The sequence below is a fragment of the Thamnophis elegans genome, chromosome 1 (genome assembly GCF_009769535.1).
Source record: "Thamnophis elegans isolate rThaEle1 chromosome 1, rThaEle1.pri, whole genome shotgun sequence".
Lineage (NCBI taxonomy): Eukaryota > Metazoa > Chordata > Lepidosauria > Squamata > Colubridae > Thamnophis > Thamnophis elegans.
In genome coordinates, this window is record NC_045541.1 from 16,946,188 (window position 1) to 16,969,396 (window position 23,209).

Here is a 23,209-nt window from a genome sequence, read left to right on the forward strand (position 1 = left end):
GGAAATCATTTGGTGATTCAGACTGCTTGAGACTGCTTGAGTCACGTGCTTGATCTTTAAAAGCAGCTACACAGATTGAGAAGTGGAATCCAGTGAGCTACAAGTTGTAATCACAGAAGAAAGGTTCAATGTGTTTTTTGGTAAAGCAGAGATGATGGATGGCTTTTAAAGTGGTATTATGTTAAACTCTTTACCACTTTTTCCATGCTAATGAGACACTTGGATGTCAGGAATTGTACCAGCACATCCTCAGCTCTCTTTTACTCTAATGGGCGGGATGTAGGCTAATTTCAGGTATATGAATGTACTAAAAAGAACACCAAATGCCCACTGCAATGCATTGTATCATTCTGAATAGCAGAAAAAATCATTGGAAGGTGAAATTTTAGATGTGTTTCAGATCTTGCTTACAAATCATTTGTTTTCTGGCACAGGAACACAATTTTGGCAAGACTTTGGGATGAAGGTGGAGAGATAAAAAACACTCTTCCTAGTAACCCATCAATACCGTCCAATGGGACAGGATTATTGGATTTAGTTTTGCTAATGTGGTTCTCTCATAGGACAACTAGAAAAAAGTAGTGAGTAGCTTGGTGGGAGGGAATTGGACAGGATAAGGATGAGAGTTAAATGCCCAAATACATCCTCAGTTCCCAAAGTAATTTTCCATACAGCATATAGCTACCAGGAGCCGAGATGGCACAGTGGTTAGAGTGCAGCACTGCAGGCTACTTCAGCTGACTGCAGTTCTGTAGTTCGACTGTTCAAATCTCACCGGCTCAAGGTTGACTCAGCCTTCCATCCTTCCGAGGTGGGTAAAATGAGGACCAGGATTGTTGAGGGCAATATGCTGATTCTGTAAACCGCTTAGAGAGGGCTGAAAGCCCTATGAAGCGGTATATAAGTCTAACTGCTATTGCTACCATGGATAAAAAGATTGTCCATCTATGATCTAGTGGAAAATATTCTGCCATAATGGAATAACTTTGTTTGAACTGAACTGCAGCATCTTATAAATTTACAGGATATTTACTGTCTGTCTAAATACCTGGATGACTAAAATAGCATTGCTCATGCAAAGAAGGGAGGAACTTGTATTGTCGGGAGAATCAAATCCATGAAAGAAACAGAAATGGAAAGATAAATTTAAAAAGCTGTGAAAAAGAAAGGGACAAAATCCTTCCCAAAGCTGAGGAGTGAACGTGCTCAATGACCATACAATACGGGCCAAGAGTGAGCACTGGAAAAGATGGTTGCCATTTGTTAGAGATATGTACCACGTTTTCTCCAGAAGCTTTTAGGACCCATAAGTAAAATGTTTTCCTCCATTCCCCTTCTTCACCAATCTTGTAGGCCAAGTTGTCTGAGAATTTCAGTCATTCAGTGAACTTCCATGTCTGAAGATAGACTTGAACATGGATCTTATTGTCTTATCCAACAGGTTCACTGTTATATCATACTAGCTGCAGGGGTGGGGGTAACATCCTGTGCAGTTCGGAGAACCTCCAAATCCCACTCCTGGCATGCCCTGCCCACCATCCCTACCCCTCCCAGGAGTCCCCACGCAGCCCATTTGAATGCAGGTAAGTGCAGGCGAAGGCTCAGGGAGGGTGAAAAACAGGCCTACTGGAAGTTTGGGAAGGCCAAAATGGGCTCGTTTCTGGCCTCCAGAGGGCCTCCAGAGAGTGGGGAGGCTGTTTTTGCCCTCCCGGAGGCTCTTAAAAAGCCTCCGGAGCCAAGGATGGCAAAAATGCCCCTCCCCACCATGGTGCAGGAGGCCAATTAGGCCATGCCCACTATAGCCATGCCCACCCAGCATCTGGGCAGAGAACCCCTTGCTAAAAGTTTTGAAGCCCACCCCTGACTAGCTGTCACAGAAGATGGCATTTCAACCTAGCTGGCACTTGAATCAAAATTCCCTGCGCTGTAATGTTAGAGAATCCGATTTGTATATACAAAAAAGAAAAGAAAAAAAAAAAGGAGTTATAGCATTTTACTGTGGAGTTTTTTTCTACAACTACAACATGTGACCTGACTCTTACTGGTAATATAGGCCTTATCAGATATGCTTTCAGATCTATGTGGGAAATGGACTGATGACCTATTCACAATATTCTTGAGCCCTTTCTATTATGCACAAAAATTTGCACAAAATCTTGTGCAATTGTAGAAGTAAAAGGCTGGGACTGTTGGGAGAGACAGTGGACAATGATGCTACTGTCAGCTCAGACTACAGTATGAGATAAGAGACTTCTTGGCAGAGAAAGTAGAAGCCTGCAAGGAAATTGGAATTGAAAGATAGAGGGAGAGGTCACTCTGAAAAGATGAGAAGAAACAAATCTTAAAAGAGTTTTGAAAAGATATTAAAGTTGTGCATAGTAAGCGTGAATTATCTGTTCTTACTAGAAGAATCTAAGGTGATAATGGATCTGTGGAGTCATAGCCACTGTATGAATCATTACATAGATACAATGGTAAAAAGGTTGGTTTTAATGACAAAAAGATATTTAGAAGTATATTCAAACCTAGAGTTAACTATACAGTATCTTAATCTCATTCCTTTCAATCCCCCCCACCCCATTTTGCTTCCCACTTCTTATTCCTAGTCTGCACATGTTGTTTACCAGAAAAGGAATGCTATAATTATACACTTGCAAGTATAAGGTAGCATGAAATTAGTTCTGTCGAAAGAGTTCAATCGGCCATTTTCTCTTGCTTCAGTATAACAGCATTTACTAACATAGTCCAAGGAGGCAAAATATCTTAATTCCTTGACCGGATAAACCATGCATCTAGTCTAGTCAATGGGTCAAATGTGATCAGCTCTTCCCCATTTATTTTCTCAACCATTGTTCATTGGATAGGTTAATAAACAGAATATACCAAGCCTACAACTCTCATAATCACATAGTGTCATCAACACATCATCATTTCATGCTAAATTCATCCATGGTTTATGAGGTCTGTGCATTCCAAAACCTTTACAGATAAAGAGCACGTCTAACTTCGTCTTTTTAAACAGAGATAAAATAATATATAATTTTTGGAGTTAAACTCGGATTGCTTACACCATGATAAATAATGAACTAATGAAAATGTTGATAATTACTCCTCTAAAATAATCCCTTCTCTGTCTCTTAATTAAGATTTAAAATTTCTGAAACTGTGGATTACTTTTCAAAATAACATGTTGTGAAATATGCCCAAAAAATATACACACCTTATTGATCATTAAATGAATATACAGTTATGTAGCATTTTTATGAAGTGGAAAAGAAATTATTTAAACGAAAAGGATATGTTCTCTTTTTTTAAAAAAAATTCTCTTTGTAGATAATACCTTAACTTTGCATCTTAGATATTAAAGAGAAATTCACAGCTCATATCTGAGCTTTTTTCTCCTGCTCAAATCCAAGTCTTTATGATTCAAATGGGCAAGAGTAATCACCAGCTGTGTTCTGCTTTAAAAGAATTTATTCAGTTATAGTAATGTGTCTTATTTTAAAAACACCAGTTGTAACATTCATAGCAGCCTTTTCTTTATGTTCATTTCTAGTCAGTAACATTGCTATGCCTGGGCAAATTTCCATCTCTATCTCAAGTGTACCATCACTGTGATTTAGAATATACATTTTATTTTTTAATTTCCTGGGTTATTATGGCCCTATTGGCACTTTGACCTTTTAGAATAGTACCTTCTTAAACATTCCTTATGCGCTTTCCTATCATCGTTCCCAGTCAGTTTGGCGGAGGAAACATTGGTTCTCTTTCCTTCGTGCCCAAAAGAGGATACATTTGTTGGATTCTTACACATCAAATGTAGGACTTCACTTTTGGTGATACAGCAGCTGATGCAAAAATCTTTTTTTCGGTGTGTAATCACCACCCAGTAGTCTGCAACAGCCTTTAAAGCCTTCTATGAAAACCCAAGAGAATATATATATAACAGTAAAACATAACAAAAACCTCAAGCCCCCTCTCTCCGCCATTTTATAACATGAACATGAAGGCAGGGGAAAAAAAGCCTTAAAATTCCCAAAGCTATGTGAGAACAAGGTACAAAAATGAAACCTGTGTTGCAGAAAAAAAGAAAGAAAGCAGAGTCAGATTTTACTGTAACGTTACTTTAGAGGGGGCAAAGGGCTTGCTTTCCTGAAATTGATTGAACATGGAATAAACACTTGCCGTCCTACATGGAGCATGATGTTAGTGTTCCTGTTAGCATTGTAGCAATGCTTGCCAAGAGCCTACATCTGTTTCTTCCTAAATAATTTCTACTTTATTCTAGAAAGTGTGCTTACAGTCTGAGTCCTTAGTTTATGAAGGTTCTGCAGGCTGTTTAGAGTTTAAAGCAGCTCTTTTCTTTATGAGCTATTGACATCCCTGTCATTAATCATTTCTTGAACTCTTTCTCCTTACAGCCAGCAGCGTTAATGAAATCAGACCTTTAATTGCACAATTCCTCAGGGTGGCCATAACTATCCACCTTCCCAATTTGCTTGTCATTTGTTTTATTCCTATACTTGAACCAGAGCGAAACCCATGTTTTGTTTTGAAATCACATTTGCGCAAAGATAAAATGAAAGGAAACAAAACAAAAGGCCGTTTATGGAGGTGATGCAGGATAATGGCCCTGCAGCAGGGAAATAAATGGCAAGTGACAGAGCAAGACAAAGCTGTGGAGATCATCACACCATCTCCTTCTTGTACTACCTATTGCAAAAACACTGTGGTGAACCAACACGGGGAGGCTAGCATTTCAGCAGAGGAGTTCAGAGGAGAAAAGGCAGTGTTAGAAATAAAATTGGGAAACATAGAATTAGAATGGCTCAGCTGTAATATCATCTGGATTTTTTGTGGGTGTAATAACTAAGTGAATGAATAATAAAACAACTCCCTTTGGAACAATACATACAAAGACAATATGAAAATCTATAACTCATTAAAACAAGACAGTCCAAAGAAAAAATAAGTAAGAATGGAGACACATATAACACATTTCTGAACACAGAGAGAGGGAGAGACGGAGGGGGGGGGGGAGATTGGCCCCCTAAAATTCTGGCCCTAGTGCTTTGGGGTGGTTTTAACAACCATCTTCTTGGCCAAAAGGTCAAGACTAGCTAGAGTTGAGATTAACTCCTATGATTCAGTGTGGGATTCAGATTTTTTTTACTACCGGTTCCATGGGCGTGGCATGACTTGGTGGGCGTGGCAGGGGAAGGATACTGTAAAATCTCCATTTCTTTCCCACTGCAGGGGAAGGTTACTGCAAAATCCCCATTTCCTCCCAAATCAACTGAGACTCGGGAGGCAAAGAATAGATGGGGACGGGGCCAGTCAGAGGTGGCATTTACTGGTTCTCTGAACTACTCAAAATTTCCGCTACCAGTTCTCCAGAACTGGTCAGAACCTGCTGAATACCACCTCTGCTATGATTTCATGAAAACATGTTATAATGTTCAAGCAACTATCTTTCTGGGGCATTTTCCTCTAATCTATAGCCTGCCGGACAGGAATTTTTTGGCCTTTTCCAATCCAAGTAATAACCAAGGATAATTATGCTTAGCTCCTGGGAATCTCCCAAGATCAAAAGGTGCAAGCCCATAACTGGGCAAGTAAGTGATAAACAAATTGGAAATATGGAAGCAGATTGTATGCAATGGAACAGAAAATAAGCATATAAAGCAAGAATCATTGTGGGATTGATCTCCCCATGGAGTGATTGATAAAACCTGAGATGAATTGTGAACTTTTTAAGGTAATTGGTACAGAAATGGAAAAGCTCATTACTGTAATTGCTTTTTCTGTGCTACAACTCAGTTCTCATTTAAGCAAGCAAATAAATGGAACAAGTACCTTGTTGATTCTTGTTGGCTGCCTATAGCGTGTCCCTGAAATCTGCATTTGAGGCATTACCTACCGGTATGTCTAATTATTTACAATTGAAAATCTAGCCAAGTTATCAATTTAAAAATCTATTTTGCACTGTGGCCATATTCTACTTGGAGCCAGTTGGCCTACTGATTTTGCTTAAAAAATATCTAGAAGCTGGATATCTGGCTTCATTGCATAGTAATAATCCAGGTAGTTCTCAACTTACATCAGTTCGTTCAGGACAGAAGTTTAAAATTGCAACATCACTGACGAAATTGACTTACGACCATTTTTCACACTTACGACCATTCCAGCATCCCCATGGTCACATGATCAAAATTCAGATGCTTGCCAATTGATTCCCGGGGTCATGCAATCCCCTTTTGCAACCCTCTGAAAAGCAAAGTCAATGGGGAAACTACATTCGCTTAACAACCTTGTTCCTAACTTAACAACTGCAGTGATTCACTTAACAACTGTGAAAGATCAAGAAAGAAGAAAGGTCATAAAATGGGGCAAAACTAACTTAAGAAGTATTCTATGAAGAAAATGGAAAATTGGCAGTTGGACTTACCTGAACTGCATGTTTCGACGAGAAGTGTGGGAGGAGTAACCATTGGGTATTAACCTAATCTTGATTGCCTATTGGAGATTGAGGAAATCTTTGGAAGCCACACCTCCTGCTGGTCCGGTGGCTAGCCACTTTAACCGAACATCTGAACGGTATCTGAAAGGAAGCAAAAAGAAACAGCCAATACCAATTCTTCCTAGCTGTTGCTTGAACCTGGACGTGCTCAGGCCCTGCTTCACGGCGAAGGTCACCATAACGGGCGGGAAGTGACTCCTCCCACACTTCTCATCGAAACATGCAGTTCAGGTAAGTCCAACTGCCAGTTTCCGAAGAGAAAGTGTGGGAGGAGTAACCATTGGGACATACCAAAGTTAGTTGTCCTGGGAGGGAATGGACGGGCCTGAGCCCCCTTGCGTGTCTAGGACGCCCTGAAGGACCCTCCTGCCGAAGGCAGCGTCCGCTGAGGCGTAGGCGTCCAATCTATAGTGTCTAATGAAGGGAGACGGGGAGGCCCAGGCGGCCGCTCGACAAATCTCTTCTAGGGGAGCCTGGGAAGACCAGGCGGCTGAAGTGGCAGCACTTCTAGTGGAGTGTGCTGTGATACCCTGTGGGACCTGGAGACCCCGAGCCTGATAGGCCTGAGATATGGCCGCTCTGATCCATCTGCTGATGGTGGCCGAGGAGACCTTAGCCCCACGGGTGGAAGGTTGGAAGGACACGAAGAGGGCCTCTGATCGTCGAAAGGGAGCCATGTGTTTCAGGTAGATGCGTAGGGCTCTTCTAACATCTAACTTATGCCAGGATTTCTCCCTCTCCCCGCAGGGATGGGGACAGAAATCCGGAAGGATGATCTCTAACCCTCTGTGGAAGGGGGAGTTGATCTTGGGCATGAAAGAAGGGTCGAGTCTGAGGACGACCCTGTTCTCTAGGAAGGTGCAGAGGTCTGCTCTGCTGGAAAGGGCATTGATCTCTGAGACCCTTCTAGCTGAAGTGATGGCTACCAGAAAAACGACCTTAAGGGTCAGGAGCTGGAGGGAAACCTCCTTCAGAGGCTCAAACGGAGCCTCCGTTAGAGCCTGGAGGACTGTGGGAAGATCCCAGGAGGGGAATCGATGGACCGCTGAGGGTTTCAAATTCGCCGCCCCTTTGAGAAAACGCCTGAGAACCGGGTGTTGAGATAGGGGGGGAGCGTTCACCCCCCCCTAGGACTGTGGAAAGAGCGGAGACCTGACGCCTAAGGGTGCTGGTGGCGAGGCCCTTCTGGTGACCCTCCTGGAGGAAGTCCAGAACCTGAGGAACCGAGGCAGTCGTAGGACAGATGTCTTTACCCTGGCACCAGTCTGAAAAGGCCACCCACGAGGCATTGTAGATGCGGGTGGTGGATTGTCTCCGGGATGCCTCTACCACCTTGATGACCTCCTCGGAGAACTGAGCCTGTCTCAGTTGTTCCCGCTCAAGCGCCAGACGGTCAGATGGAGCCACTCCGGGTCTGGGTGCTCTAGGGATCCCTGGTGAAGCATCACCTCCCCTGCTGGTATCCTCCAGGGAGGAGCTGTGGACAGGTCCACCAGATCTGCCAGCCAGGGGCGGCGCGGCCAAAAGGGAGCCACCATTATCAGATCTGCCCTCTCCGCTACCACCCTCCTCAGAACCCCGGGGATGAGGGGAAGGGGGGGAAAGGCGTAGAGAAGACCTAGTGGCCAGCTGCAGCGTAGGGCGTCTGTGTCCATGGCTCCCGGGGTCGGGAACCTCGAGACGAACTTTGGTAGCTGGGCGTTGTGCGGTGTCGCAAACAGGTCCACCGTCGGATGGCCGAACCTCTCGCAGATCCTGTGGAAGATCGAGGGATGGAGTTGCCACTCTCCGTTGTCGATCGTCTCTCTGCTTAGCCAATCTGCCTGATGGTTCTCTGTTCCGGAGATGTGCTCCGCCTTGATGGACGCCAGGTGTTTCTCCGCCCAGTGACCCAGGCGCAGCGCCTCGTCGCGGAGAGCCTTGGAGTGGGTGCCTCCCTGTCTGTTCACGTGTGCCTTGGCCGCTACGTTGTCTGTCAGGACTAAGATGTGTTGACCTCTGACCATGTCCTTGAAGTGTCGGAGGGCCAGGTGGATGGCCCTGAGCTCCAAGCAGTTGATGTTGTGCTTTAGATCTGTTGGAGTCCACCGACCTTGGGCGATCTGGTTCTCCAGGTGGGCCCCCCAGCCGAAGAGGCTTGCGTCGGTGGTGAGTGTCATTCTTGGTGGATCTCTGAAGAGGCAGCCTCTGTTCAGAGCTGGGGACAGCCACCAGTGGAAAGATAGCAGCACTTGGGGTGATACTCGGATCTTGAAGGTCGCGTCGCTTGTCCCGGACTTCTGATGTGGTAGCAGGAACCACTGGAGCTCCCTGGCGTGCAGTCGGGCCCAGGGGATGATCCCTATGCACGAGATGAACTTTCCCAGGAGCCTGGAAAGAAGAACTACAGGGACAGAGCGTGACTTGCGAACCTCATGAATCATCTTAACGATGCTGTCCTTCTGATCCTGAGAGAGGAACACCTCCCCCGCTACAGAGTCGATAATGGACCCTAGGTGAAGCAGCCTGGTGGAGGGCACGAGGTGGCTCTTCTCCAGGTTAATGGAGAACCCCAGGGATCTGAGAGTGTCGATGGTAGTATTCAGATCCCTTGCAGCTGAAGCAGAGGACCTGGCCAGGACAAGTATGTCGTCAAGGTAACAAAATAAACGGACAGGGAGGGAACGTAGGTGACCAGCAGCTGCAGCTAGCACCTTGGTGAAAGTCCTGGGGGCTGAGGCCAACCCAAAGGGCAGGGCTCTGTATTGGAAATGGTCCCCCTCATGGGAGAACCTCAGAAACTTACGGTGTTCCGGGGCGATCCTGATATGCAGGTATGCCTCTGTAAGGTCGATGGAGGCAAGGAAGTCGCCCGGCCGGATGCCCTCCAGGATGGATCTTAGAGAAGCCATTTTGAATTTACGGTATACCACCCTGGAGTTGAGTAACTTAAGGTCCAGGATGGCTCTCCAACCCCCCGAGCTTTTGGGCACTAGGAAGAGGTTTGAATAAAATCCTGACCCTTTTTCCCCCTCTGGGACCCTCTCGATGGCCCTGATGTCGAGGAGATGTTTAATGGCCTTGGCCTTAAGGGCCCTCTTGTTTGGGTCTGAGGAGGAGGAGAAGGTGCGGAACCTACTGGGAGGAAGGGAGCGGAACTCCAGGCGAAGCCCGAGCCTTACCGTCTGGAGAACCCACTCATCCGATGTGATACGCTCCCAGGCATCTGCAAACATGGAGAGGCGACCGCCGATGGGGTGATCCGGGGGCGGATCACTTGAATCTGCGGAAGGGACGACCGCCTCCTCCACGAAAGGGCCGCTTCCCCTGGTGTTGGCCCCTGAATCTGTTCTGAAATTGTCTATCCCCCTGCCTCTGAAATCTGGGGTTTTGGTACCTCTGGCCTTGGCTGTCTCCTTCAGGTGGTCTGTAGGAGGTCCTCCTAGGGTACGGTGCATGGCGGAAATCCGACCGCTTGTTCGTTGACGGGAGGATCTTCCGCTTGTTTTTATCCTCCACAAGGAGAGGCTCCAGCGCCGTCCCGAATAACTTGTCCCCGGTGTAATCCACGCCGGTTAGGTGCCACTTCATTCGGGATTCCGCCTGCCAGTGACGTAGCCAGAGTAGTCGCCTAGAAGCAACTGAAGAAGACATAGCACGCGACACATACTTTACCACGTCCAAGGTGGCGTCCACCGAGAACTGCGTTGCCGCAAGCATCTTGGAGATGTCCTGCAGGAGTCGCACTTCAGAGGCTGGGGTCCTATCCCTCAGTTGCTCCAGCCACAGGACCGTGGACCTATTAAAAAAGGAGGCAGAGGTGGCCGCTCTGATAGCCCAGGTGATGGCCTGGAACGTCTTGCGCAGAACAATGTCTGCTCTCTTATCCTCAGGCTTGAGGCAATTAGCGGTGTCTCCTGCTACGACCGTTGAGGAAGATGCCAAGGTTGCCACCGGGTTATCCACTTCCGGAACCTGCAAGGCTTGGGCAAAGGCTTGGTTAAGATTATAAAACCTTCTTTCATTCCCCCCTGGGGTTGGAAAAGACCCTGGCTTTACCCACTGAGATTTGAGCACCTCCATAAACATATCTGGGGTGGGGATTTCTTCCTTAGCTACGGGGGGCCTATGGAAGGGCCCTTTCTTCTTCTTGCTTTTGCCCTTGCCCGAGGACTCAGCTGCGGGTTGGTTGGATCCAGATCAGCTGTGGCTACTGCCTTGCGTAAAAGGGAGCTGAACAAGGAGGGGGGGAAAAGGCCCGCTACGGTGGAATCCTCCTCCCCCTGGGGGACCTCATCCTCCGAAAACCCCACATCCTTTAGTTCCCCTTCCTCGAGGTCGGATGCCTCACTAGCCGTGGATGGCGAGGGAGACCTGGCTTCCCTTGCAGCCGAGGTGCTAGGGCGATCGCTCAGCCCTCTGGGGGGATCCTGGGGGGCCCTGCTCCTGGGAGCCTGTGGCTGCTGAGTTAAGCTAGAAGCCATAACCTGGGCCAACGCTCTGGCAAACATGTCTTGAAAGCTGCTGGTTAGATCAGGCAGCTGAGGCTGGAGCTCTGGTGGTTGGGAATATTCCCTGGGTTCAGGGGATAGAGGTGCTAGGCGAGGCCGGGCTGGGCTGGCTGCTCTGCGGCCAAAGGGATCCGCTCTCGAATCCAGTAGGGGAGCAGGGGAGAGAGGAGGAGAAAGAGAGCTGTGCCTTCTCAGAGATCCCCCTGGAGAGGCTGGGGATGGAGATCTGCCTACAGCCCGGGCAGAGGCCCTGCGTGGGGAGCGAGATCTGGGGGGGGGAAGGGCTGATGGTTGCCCTGTAGTCCCTGGCCGAGGCCTTGGTTGCTCTGGTTTCCCTCCTGGGGGATGGATTCCTGGGTGCCCTGGCTTTGTCCCTCCTAGATGGGGATCTGCCTCTGGGAGCAGGGGAAATCGCTCTAGAGGACCCTTCCTCTGGATCCGCACCCCCCGGGGCTCTGGGCCTAGAGTTTTTGCTCCTAGTCGCCTCTGCCATTACTCACGGTTTGTTGCTCACCCACGTGCTCCTTCTGCAGCCGGCTGAAATAAATTCCCTTCCTAGGGATAGGCTCCGCCTCTCTCTGATTGCTTGCAGGCTCTGCTGCTGCCGGCAGGCAAGGCCCTGAATTTCCCCCCGGATCACCGGCGGGGCAGAGCAGAAAGGAAGCCTCTTCCGGCTTCCTACGGCCTTGTGAGTGCTTTCAGTGTCGGAACACTGTTTACACACTCCCACGTGCTCCTAAAATGGCGACAATCCAAAATGGAGGCAGCTGGTGCCGTCTGGAGTCTCCTTCCTTCCTCCGGTGGAAGCCTCTTTGCAATCCTGGAAGGGTTCTGGGTTCTCCGGCTTCCCTGGGCTCCTCCAATCTTTGTCTGTAAGTTTTTCTGTGATCCTGGCCCTTCCTGGGGCCTCCACCCCCTTTGGGAAAAACGGGTGGCCCTGCAGGCTTCTAATCGCGCGCTCTGGCAAGCCGAGGCTTGATGAGCAGCTGGAGCACAGCAGAAGGCAGGTGAGGTCAATTTAAATTGAAATCCCTTGCTGAGGCTTTTCTTGAGAGTAAAAAAACTCCTGACTCTCGGATGGAAAGGAGAGCAGGAAATTCGCTCCAATTAGGCCGAGATTGAGGTTAAAGTGGCTAGCCACCGGACCAGCAGGAGGTGTGGCTTCCAAAGATTTCCTCAATCTCCAATAGGCAATCAAGATTAGGTTAATACCCAATGGTTACTCCTCCCACACTTTCTCTTCGGAAACATGCCAGAGGCTCAACCATACAAGACAGATCTCATCAGAGGAGCCAGACGAAGAGTGTTTCCACCATAAATAATATAGTGAGTTGTAGTTTACAGAAACCTATAACACCTGGCACCTAGGTCCATGATGGCGAACCTATGGCACGCGTGCCACATGTGGCATGCAGTGCCCTCTTTGTGGGCATGCAAGCCATCACCCCAGTTCAGCTCCACTGCACATGCATGCATGCTCCCACAAGTCAGCTGGTCTTTGGGTCTCTGTTGCACATACGTGGGGGGTGGGAAGGCGTGCAGAGGGCCCATGCATGTGTGGGGGGATGTGTGTGCGGGGGAGGCCATGTGCTTGTGTAGGGGCAGGGTGGGCAGGGAGGATACATGCATGTTGTGGTCGGGGTGAAGCATGTGCCAGAGGGCACACATTGCCTTTTGGGGGTTCGGGTATGCTTTGGGCACTCAGTCAGGAAAAGGTTAGCCATCACTCCACTAGGTGTTTGGAGTTCCTGAACATCTGGTGAAAAAAGGGCATCCCTCTAGTTGACAACATCAAGCAGATGGAAATGACTAAATCATGAAAATGAAGAAGATCTTAAAATCCAATAGCCGCCCAGTCGACGCGGAGCCCACCAGCGGCCAGGCAGGTGAGGGCGAGGGGGCCGAGCCGGGCAGCTGAGCGCAGCAGGGGAGGCGGCTGGCCTCGCTCCCTTTGCCGCAGAGCAGAGCCGCCCTCCGTTGGGAGGCCAGCTATATATATTGATATATATTGATATATATCACAGTAATTATGTATTTTATTGTCTCTCATGTAATTTACAAACTTAAAAATGGGAGATGAAAGGGCCTCATAAGTGGAATAGCCTAGGGCCTCTTTTCATCTAAATCCGGCCCTGCCAAAGAGTGATCACTTGACCTTGAGACACAGCAAGGGTCCTAAATATGAACCAATTGCCAAGCATCTGAATTTTGACCAGGTGATCATGGAGATGCTGCAGAGGTTGGAACTGTGAAAAATGGTCACTTTTTTCAGCTCTGTTTGTAACTTTGAATAGACACTCAATGAGCTGTTCATTTGTACGTTGAGGACTATCTGTATATTTATGGGATAAGATTCCTAAGAGGATTTGCAACAGAAAGGGGGAATTCTTCAATTGACAAGAAACATCGTTAATAGCAACAGGGAAGGAATGCATTTACTATAAATAGTTTGCCTGTTACGTGTGACTATTAGTTAGTCTAAAACTGCCAGTGAGGTGTAAGAATTTTCATACGCTCTGTATGATTGATCTGCACAGCACAGGAGGTTTGCATATTATGCTGCTTTCTATGTTAATCATAGGCGTCTCCTTTTCTCTAGGAATTTAATATAAGCCAATTAGAACTTCTGCTTTTAGGGCATCAGATTTAACAAAGTTTTTCTTTAAACATAGTCTTTCTCCCTTTTTATTCATAGGAAGAAATATTTTTACGATAAAATTTACTGTGGTATTTATGAAGTCTACAGATATGCATGGATGCATTTGGCCTGAACAAAACAATTTTTTTAAAACATAATGGACATTACCCTTAGAACAAAAAGTATGATTAAATAAATCATATAGACATTACAAAAAGAATGATATTCTAAGGGATCTCAAGCATTATATTCGTACCTTATCCACTTCAAAAGTCTTCATTTGTCTTCCTGAAAACTGCCCCACATACCAGCAGATGGCAGTCCTGACTCATTATTATTAACAGAGGTTTTAGCCTTGAGAAAAAGTATTCAGTTGCATTGCAGGAAGCTGTTAAGACTTTTAGGTCGCAAGTCAAACATGCTACTGAGGGGTCAAATGTGGAAATATAGTAATTAAATACATACCCACCATGCTATTATATCTTGTGGGGTAAGCAATATTATGTTAAGCATGAAAAAAAAAGTAAAAATAGCAAATCAAAGAAGTTGGAAGCTGAGATGATAAAAGAAAAGAGAACTAAAAATAGTTTGCACAACATCCTTCATTATGCTTCCCTATACATTTCTAATCTTACAAATCATCCTTGCTATAACCAAATTTACACACCACTTCATACATTGCTTTTTGTCCCCTTAAAATTACCTCATAAATTCCATGTAGGCATTGTGGGAAGCCTCCCCCCCACAAGAAAAATGAAATATTTTGAAGAATATTAAAAAGGCAGGATATTATATTTCCCCAAAGGGAGAAATGGTGGAACATGCTCTTAAGGGAGACAGAAACCAGCTCTAGTCTCCCTGCCCCCAAGCAGAAACTGAGGAGGCCAGATATGCAGATTTGGTAATCCATTCAAGGTAGGCTATTTTGAAACTCCTTGGCAGAATGGTAGGATTAGAAAGCAGCCCCTCACCCAAGATCCAACACAGGACGAAATCCATTAGCCACAATAGGAATTGTCCAAAACCCTTTCAGAACACAAACTCCTTGGATTCGACAGGAGGTTCTTGTAGAATATTCTTAGCTATTCTAAACGGGCCAGCAACAGCAACAGCCTATGCTGCGCCCTGATTGGCTGGGACGCAGCATAGTCTGTTGCTAACCAGCCAGTGTGTCCTGATTGGCCGAGGTACTGCGTCAGCAGTTGCTGTACAGTACTCGGCCCCTGATTGGTGCTTAACTTGTTACAATCTTAGTATAAATACCTTGGCGCGATCTTGGCTATTTGGAATCGCTGTCAGCTCCTGTTTTGTTTGCAATAAATCTGTTCTTGTTGAAGTCCTGGCTCTCACATCGTTCCTGCCTCGATCCTCTAAAGTTCTCCAGCTGGACAGACACGGGGGATGTGAGCTCTGAAGAGCCTCACATGAACCCTGTCTGACAAACCAACTCCAGGGATCCTTTTTGGATCAGAACCCCCTGGAAGGGGGGGGGGGTGAAGAAGGGACAGCATCTTATCAGACCCAGGGGGAGGCAACAGGTCCCTCACAGGTCAGAGATTTGCCCTCTGAAGCGGAGTCGGGGTGGCAGCATGGCAATATGGTTGCACAAGAAGCTGGCTTCCAGCCAAATCAACTGAACAGGAGGGTGAGGTCAAGATGAAAGACTGGTAAGAAAATTCATTTAACCCACAGTCATAAATCAAAACTTGGAAAAGGCAAAGAATCTTGAGAGTACAAATAATATTAATAGACAGATCTGCATTTTGGCAAAAGGAAAGAAAGAAAGGAAAATGGAGGGTTGAAACACTACCCCACCCCAAAAAAAGACATTTGTTTGAAACAATTCAGACAGAAAGGGAAAAAGCAGAGAAGTGACAAACCCACTCAAATACAAATTTTAAATTAGGTTTTGGATTTGAAATAGAAACCAAACATTCCGAAGGAATTACTTCATCCAAATGTCTTCCAACTAATATATTTTAAGCAACTCCAATTAATAAGAGGTGGAATGCAACAATGGAGAAAGATCAAGAAAAAAGCCCTATTTTCTCACTGACAACTGATAACCTAATCTTGCCTGTGTGGGAAGTTTTAACCAAATGCCATAAATCAGAACTTGGAAAAGCAGGAGGCGAAAGAAACATACCCGGGTTTAGCTGTATGCAAGTGTGTTCCAATTGATATATTTTGAGCAACTGTGGCCAAAAGACCAAGATGCTCCCATCGTTCTTCTCCACAGCAGCTGAATTAGATAAATTTAAGGTGGACCAGAACTCTGAAATAAGAACTGTATAATTAACTGTAACTTTGGAACTAGACAGTATGGAAAGGTGGGAATTTGAAGAACCACATGAAATTATTAAAAAATATGCATAAATCATTAAAATCAAGCCTAAATAGAATTCTGAATTCAGAGAAGCAGGTATTTAAAGAAGAAGGGAAGGAATAAGAGGGGAGAGATAATGAAGGGGTAGAAACGGTTGGAAATAAAAAGCAGACAAAAAACTCCATTGGGTTTGGCAGTGGTATAGGAAAATTGAAAAGGAGGGATGTGTCCCAACAAAAGGAAATAAAAAGCAGACAACAGATGTTTCAGAGGTTGACAGTGGCATAAGGAAAACTGAAGGAGTTATGCCCCAGCAAAGGGAAATATAAAAGATTTCTTTGACGGTGGTTTTGGGAAAATTGAAGAGGGGGGACATGTCAAAACAAAGGAAGAAGGCAGGAATAGAAAAGTGGGACCAAAGACTTACTAGGAAAAAATCAGACAACTAGAAATTGTTATATGGGAAAATACAAAGCTGAGATAAGGGGTTTACTCCTAAATATGACAATAAAATTAAGTTGCCAACTGATTGATTATGATAATGGAAAGATAATTAAATAAAAATTAAAATATATGCAATATGGACAAATATGAAATTGAGGAGATTGTAAAGCAGAGGTTTGTGATTCACTTTTATACATGATAATTAAACTGATTTGCTAATTGATTGAATATGACAATAGAAGGATAATTAAGCATGGGTCAAATTATACAAAACATGGACATATATAGAACTTCTAAGATGATGAACAAAGTGAGATGTGTACCGCTTGTTAGTCTATATAGTAGATTAAGGGAATTGTAATGAACATTGAACAGTAAAAATATAGACAATTAAGGCAAGATATGGAAAAATGGAGAGGGAACATGAAATATACTTACAATGGGAAACTATTGAGATTTAAAGACAGACTCACAAGGTGGGGGCATGTAAGGATGCATAATTATATAAATATAATGATGAAAATAGCTGAGAACTATAACCAGGTCTACATCTCAGCCCAAATGAGGCTTGGGGGTGGGTTGGATTAAAAGCACAATGACTATATATGTATACCTTTTCTCTCTTTTTTTTAAAAAAAAAGGAGGAAGATATATATTAAAATTAAATATGTATATTGAAAAGGAATTATAAATACCATCAACATAAAATGGAGCTCGCTCATTTTATATTGAAATACACCAAGAAAACGAGATAAAGAGTGTGAAGTAGAGGGGAGAGGGAAGAAGAGAGGGATAGGAGAGAGGGCGGGGGGAGAGGAGGAGAGAAAGAAGGAGTGGAAAGGGGAGAGAGGAGAAGGAGAGAGGAAGGGGAAGTAGAGAAGGACGACAGAGGGAAGAAAGGAGGTAAGGAGGCAGAGGAGAGAGGGAGAAGAAAGTGATGGATAAGGTACAAATATGGCGTATGGAGAACAGAAGAGCCAATAATTGTTTTTAGGAGTTAATGGCAAGACGAAATGATGTAAACATTTAATAATACAATATGATGTTGGCTATGTAATAGTATACATGTGGTGTTATGAAAATCAAAAAATAAAAAAAAACTTTATAAAAAAAGAACACAAACCCCTTCATTGAACCACCCCCAGAACAATCCAAACATCAAAGTCACAGAAACCTATAAAGATCCATCCACTCATTCAGCCCTTGGGTCAGCTGACCAGAATTACATGTGGTTGGTGGTTCTGCTTCCTCAATAAATCTTTCTGTTCAATCAGTCTCCATGTTTCTAGTGTCTTTCTCCTAGCTTGGAATGGTACCAGATGGATATTCCTTCCAACGGAGGGACTGTCTTGGTCTTCCTCTTCCCCTCAATCCCAGGCATTCTTCATTCGTATATTGGTTTTGCAACTGATCCTTATCCATTCTCATCAAAAGACCAAAAGAGCTGAACAGATTTCATTTTCTCTTCTTTCAACAAACATGCATTCCTCACAAGCTACGTACTGCCCTTTATCTTTCTACAATACTTGTAATTGCACATCTTAAATTTACCATATTTTTTTGGACTATAAGACACTCCGGACTATAAGACACACCTAGCTTTTGGGGAGGAAAACAAGAAAAAAAATCTGTCTCTGCGTCATCCCCAGCCTCTGTTTCGCTGTCCGTAAAGCCCTCTGCAGTCGATAACAGAGCTCTGGATCAATCTGAAATATAGACTAATTTGCTTATGGAGAGTGTCAATGGTTTGTTTAATGTGTGTGAAGGCTGCGTGTGTTCATTATGACTGAAGAATATTACTTGACAGAGTTCTAATTGAAAAGTGACAATGAAAAAAAAATTGTGAGAGGTGGAATGATTTTATGTCAGGCAAGGGATGTGCAAAACAGATTTTTGCTCTTCAGGAGGTCACTAAGAAATGCATGAATTTAAGAATAAATATTTTCCAATAAGGATATGTGGCATCTGCTTAGTGGTTAAATGTATTTGTGAATGATTTTTGTTGAAGCCATGAATAGATGTATATTTTATATGCAGATGATGCCTTGTTATGGATCCCACACTATGGAACAGCTTCTCCCTCTCCCCAGAGATAAGGATGGTGCCCCCTCTCCTGGGTTTCTGGAAATCTCTGTCTATGGTCCCACACCTTGGGTTGAAGCTTAGGAAAGAAGAATGAAGATGGAAGGAAAAAGAAGGGAGGTAGGGAAGGAGGAAGGAAGGAGGGAAGGAAGGAAGGAATGTGAGGGAGGCTTTGAGGGAAGACCTACCTTAGTATTTGGCCACCACAGATGCCCCCAACTTGAGTTATGTTAAGCTGGCCATGCCCACACTGGCTACACCCCCCAGCCTCCCAAGCTCAAACACAACCCTGATGCTGCCCTCAGTGAAATCGAGTTTGACACCCCTGGCTTAATGGGAGGTAAGTCAACTTTGTATTACTATCTAGTCCTTCAGCATAAAGCTGAACAAGCCTCAGGTCACTTGCTCTTTATTGTTGAAAGAATGGGTCAGCAGTTATGACAAAACCAAATATTTTCTAAAATTAGTGTCTGGAAGTCACCTCTCTGATAGAATGGACTTTCCTCACTGACACGAACTCAAATTAAGTTATCTATGATGTTTGTGTTCTAGGACTAATTACCCCAGGGAGGGCAGCCTATGAATCCCATATATTTGCTGAAGTCAACTTCCAACCCTAAAAAGCATGGACATGTCTAAAAAATATTAAAGATTATCCTTGGGCATATCAAGAGTGCCATAGATAAGCCATTCTTTGCATAGCTACATCAAGAGAGTGTATCTATCTGTATTTGGCCTCCAGTTAACTCACATAAGTAAGTGTATTTTATATAAGATATATAAAATGCACTTACCTGAAGCAAATTCATGAATATAATTAGAAAGACCTGTAAGACAAACATAACTTGATATTCTATTTCATTCTTCTTCTGTCCATTTTGGATGCTCCTAAATTTCTGTGACAATGAGCACGCTGGTGCTTCTGGAATTGTGATTTGGTACATATGTAGGTATTTTTAGGAGCTACCTCTTCTCTCTCTCTCTCTCTCTCTCTCTCTCTCTCTCTCTCTCTCTCTCTCTCTCTCTCTCTCCCTCTCCCTCTCCCTCTCCCTCTCCCTCTCCCTCCCTCCCTCCCCCTCTCCCTCCCTCTCCCTCCCTCCCTCCCTCTCTCTCTCTTCTTAGCACAACATATGAGAAATACATTCCCGAGGGAAAATTTTCTGAAAAGTTGTAACCGGAAACGCTTATCACAGAATGTTTATTTCTTGGCAAACACTGTCATATGATTTAATTTTGTTGCAGTGCATCAAAAATAATCTCAAGCTTTCTGTAAACTTCTCCTCTGCTTAAATCCTTTACAAGGAATATTTTTTCTCATCACTAAAGTTTGCCAAATATTTCAAGGCTACGTTTGCTATAACAGATAACCCCTTCTTCAAATATTTTGCACTAAAATGCAAGCTGTATTTAACAAGTTCACCAAGTTTATATTGGCTGGTATCTTTCCTAGTTTTTCCCCCACATAGCCATAAGAACAAAATTTCAGGCCAGGATATAATTTCATCTAAACTTTTTAAGAATAATATTTTTTAAAAAACAAATGTTTGGAAAATTGTTACATAGATAATCCTCAACCTCCGGCCATTCACTTAGAGACCGTTCAAAGTTACAGGGGCACTGAAAAGAAGTGACTTACGACTGGTCCTCATCCTTACAATTCCCACCATCCTCATGGTCACAGGATCAAAATTTGGGTGCTTGGTAACCAGCATGGATCTAGGATGGTTGCAGCATCCCAGGGTCATGTGATCACCATTCACAACCTTCCCAGGAGTCCTCTGACAAGCAAAGTCAATGGCGGAAGCCAGATCTACTCAATGACTAAGTGATTCATTTCAAAACTACAGTGATTCGCTTAACAACCATGACAGAAAAGCTTGTATAATTAGGTATAACTCACATAACAACCATTTTGCTTAGCAACATAAATTCTGGCCCCAGTTGTGGTTATAAGTTGAGGACTACCAGTGCATTATTTTTATAATGCATAATGTTTCTAAAGCTTATTTTTCTTTTCATTGTCAACATTTTTAATTTACTATCATTCTCTTTCTACCCTTCCTCTTCTATGCAGCCTTGAAAGTATACCAAGGGCAAATTCTTAAAAATAGAAATATTAACATTTTATGAGTTCTCAACTTAATAGAAGTGTGATCTGTTTCATATCTTGGGTATTTTTCTACCATGGCCTTATGTGTTTACTGATATGGTGGCAGGGATAAAGGGCAGGAAGTGAATTGGTGTCTGAAAACCTTTCAGATATTTGGACAAAGACACATATTAGAAGTTACCTCTGAACAAAATGTCCCAGTGAAACCCAGTGAAAGGGTTTTATACAAATCAATAGAGAAAATGTCTATTTTTCTTTGTCTTTGAGTGACCTCTTTAAATATTGTAGTTTTCAGATCCATTACTGACAGCGTGAACCTCTCCACCTCTACTTCTTTAGCATCAAAATGCTTGTCTGATATTTTTATTTCATTGTTGTATTGTCCTCTCTACGTCCAAGACAATTTACCTTTTGTCCCAAGTTCTCCTCTTCTCATATATTCCCCACATCTATTGAAAGTGGCCGTTCATTAAATAGCACAATATTCTGCTGTTGCTTTTGGGCAGCATCCTCATTAATTAAATGTACACAGGAATAACTTCCCTTCTTAACTTTATTATTCAGAGGCAAGGGAGAAATCCTATCGGTTTGGGCCAGTTCACCCGAACTGGTAGTAAAAAATGCTACCAGTTTGGGTGAAATGGTAGTCAGCTCTGCAACAATCAGTTGATCGTCAGAACTTTTAAAACTTTTAAAAAACTTTTTAAAGCATTTTTTTTACTACCAGTTCGGGTGTTCCGACAATCAGCTGGGTGACAATCAGCTGTGCTCATTCTCTAGAAAATAGGAAATCCTGCTTTCTAGCGAATCTAAATTGTGCGGCATAGCTGTTCCCCCCCCTCGCTGTTCTACTTACCTTTGCAGACTCAGAAAAGGCTACTTAGCACCTGTGGCGCGCATGCACGCATAAAGAAGTTCACCCCTACATAGAGGTATACAGATCACAGGAACCCCCCTTTCTTTTTCATGTTCCATCAGCTAGGCTGCTTTTTCAACACATCAAAGAAAACGGAAACTCGGAGACAAGGTTTAATGAGTAATGTCAAGCAAACAAAAAAGTACCAAGGTACATGTTTTCTTTCTTCTTTTTTTTTGAAAGCCTCTACTAAGTCTGAGCTGCTCTAACAAATTGTACCAAATGATTAATGAGAATTTTAGACCGAGATGATGGTTCTGCATTGGAAGAACAAAGAGCAAGTGAAAGAGATGATTATATCCAAGTGGAGAGTGTTGGAGCTCAAGGGAAGATTTTGCTGAAGGGCCGGGCAGAAAGGAACGTTGCTGTTATTTAAAGGGAGAAATGGCACAACTTGTGTGGACAATGGGGAACAAATCAAAGAGAGGCATCAAAGAGAGGGTCAGCCTCTCCCCTTTTTGGAAGAGATTTATAGCTCCCACCGCTTTAAGAAAGTTCAAAACATTCTTAAAGATCCATCTCATCCTGGGCACCCTTTCTTTGAACTATTACCATCTGGCAGACGGTACAGGATAATAAAAACAAGGACAAATAGGCTGAAAAATAACTTCTATCCCAGGGCAGTAACCATATTGAATTCTATGGTATACTGCAATATTGGCTTTTCAATTTTAATTATATAGAATGTAAAGGATGTATGTTTGTGTTTTTATTTTTATAGTTATAATATACACTGAAGTCGGCATTTAATTTTGTTGTACCGTGTGCAATGACAATAAAGTAAATTAATTAGCTATCTAACTAACTAATGATAAAACCAGGGCTTTGTGTCTGCTGAATAGGTTTGATGAAAGCATTGCCAGTGGATGTGGGGAATGTATGAGAAGAGGAGAACTTTGGAGAAAATGTAAACTGTCTTGGACACAGAGAACCAGAGAGGACAATACAGCAGTCAAATAAAAAGCAGTTTGATGATAAAGATGTAGAGGTGGTGATGATCACGTTGCCAGTAATGGATTTTAAGGCTACAATATTTGAAGAGGTCACTCAAAGACAAAGAAAAATAGACATTTTCTCTCCTAATTTGTGTAAATTCTTTCAATGAGTAGATATCACTGGGACATTTTATTCAGATGTAACTTCTAAATGTGTCTTTGTCCAATTTCCTGAAAAATTTTCAGAAGCCAATTCACTGGCTGCGCTTTATCCTTGTCTCTACACATTGTTCTCAAACAGGAAAATAAAAATTAAGAAATAGCTGGTGGCGCCAGAATGTAGCTGATCAAATGGATATAGCATTTATACCGCTGTACACATTATCTAATAAAGTTGACTTCTGATATCGTGAAACCAATTATTACCACCTCTAACTATTATATTATGCCAATTTTTGTATCCCGATTAATGTATTTTTAGCTTCTGATACTGAAGCTATATACTTACATCTAGATAAGATGTAAGTATTAAATTAATAACGACAGTCTTTCCAGAGACTCTAGAAAGAATGCCGAGAACAGCAACAAAGATAATTAGGGAATTGGAGGCTAAAACATATGAAGAACAGTTGCAGAAATTGGATATGTCTAATCTAATGAAAAGAAGGACCACGGGTGACACAATGCCAGTTTTCCAATGTTTGAAGGCCTATCACAAAGAAGAGGGAGTCAACCTATTCTGTAAGGT

The 23,209-nt window shown here is 43.7% G+C and overlaps 1 long non-coding RNA gene across 1 annotated transcript; it reads right to left on the bottom strand.

Annotated features, from left to right (window-relative positions):
* Positions 1-3,694: 3,694 nt before the first annotated feature.
* Positions 3,695-21,623, bottom strand: LOC116515390. Its single transcript, XR_004256244.1, has 2 exons — positions 21,467-21,623; positions 3,695-3,916 (listed from the first exon to the last, which is right to left on the bottom strand). It is a non-coding gene; the product is annotated as an uncharacterized LOC116515390 (long non-coding RNA).
* Between the last annotated feature and the right edge of the window lie 1,586 nt (positions 21,624-23,209).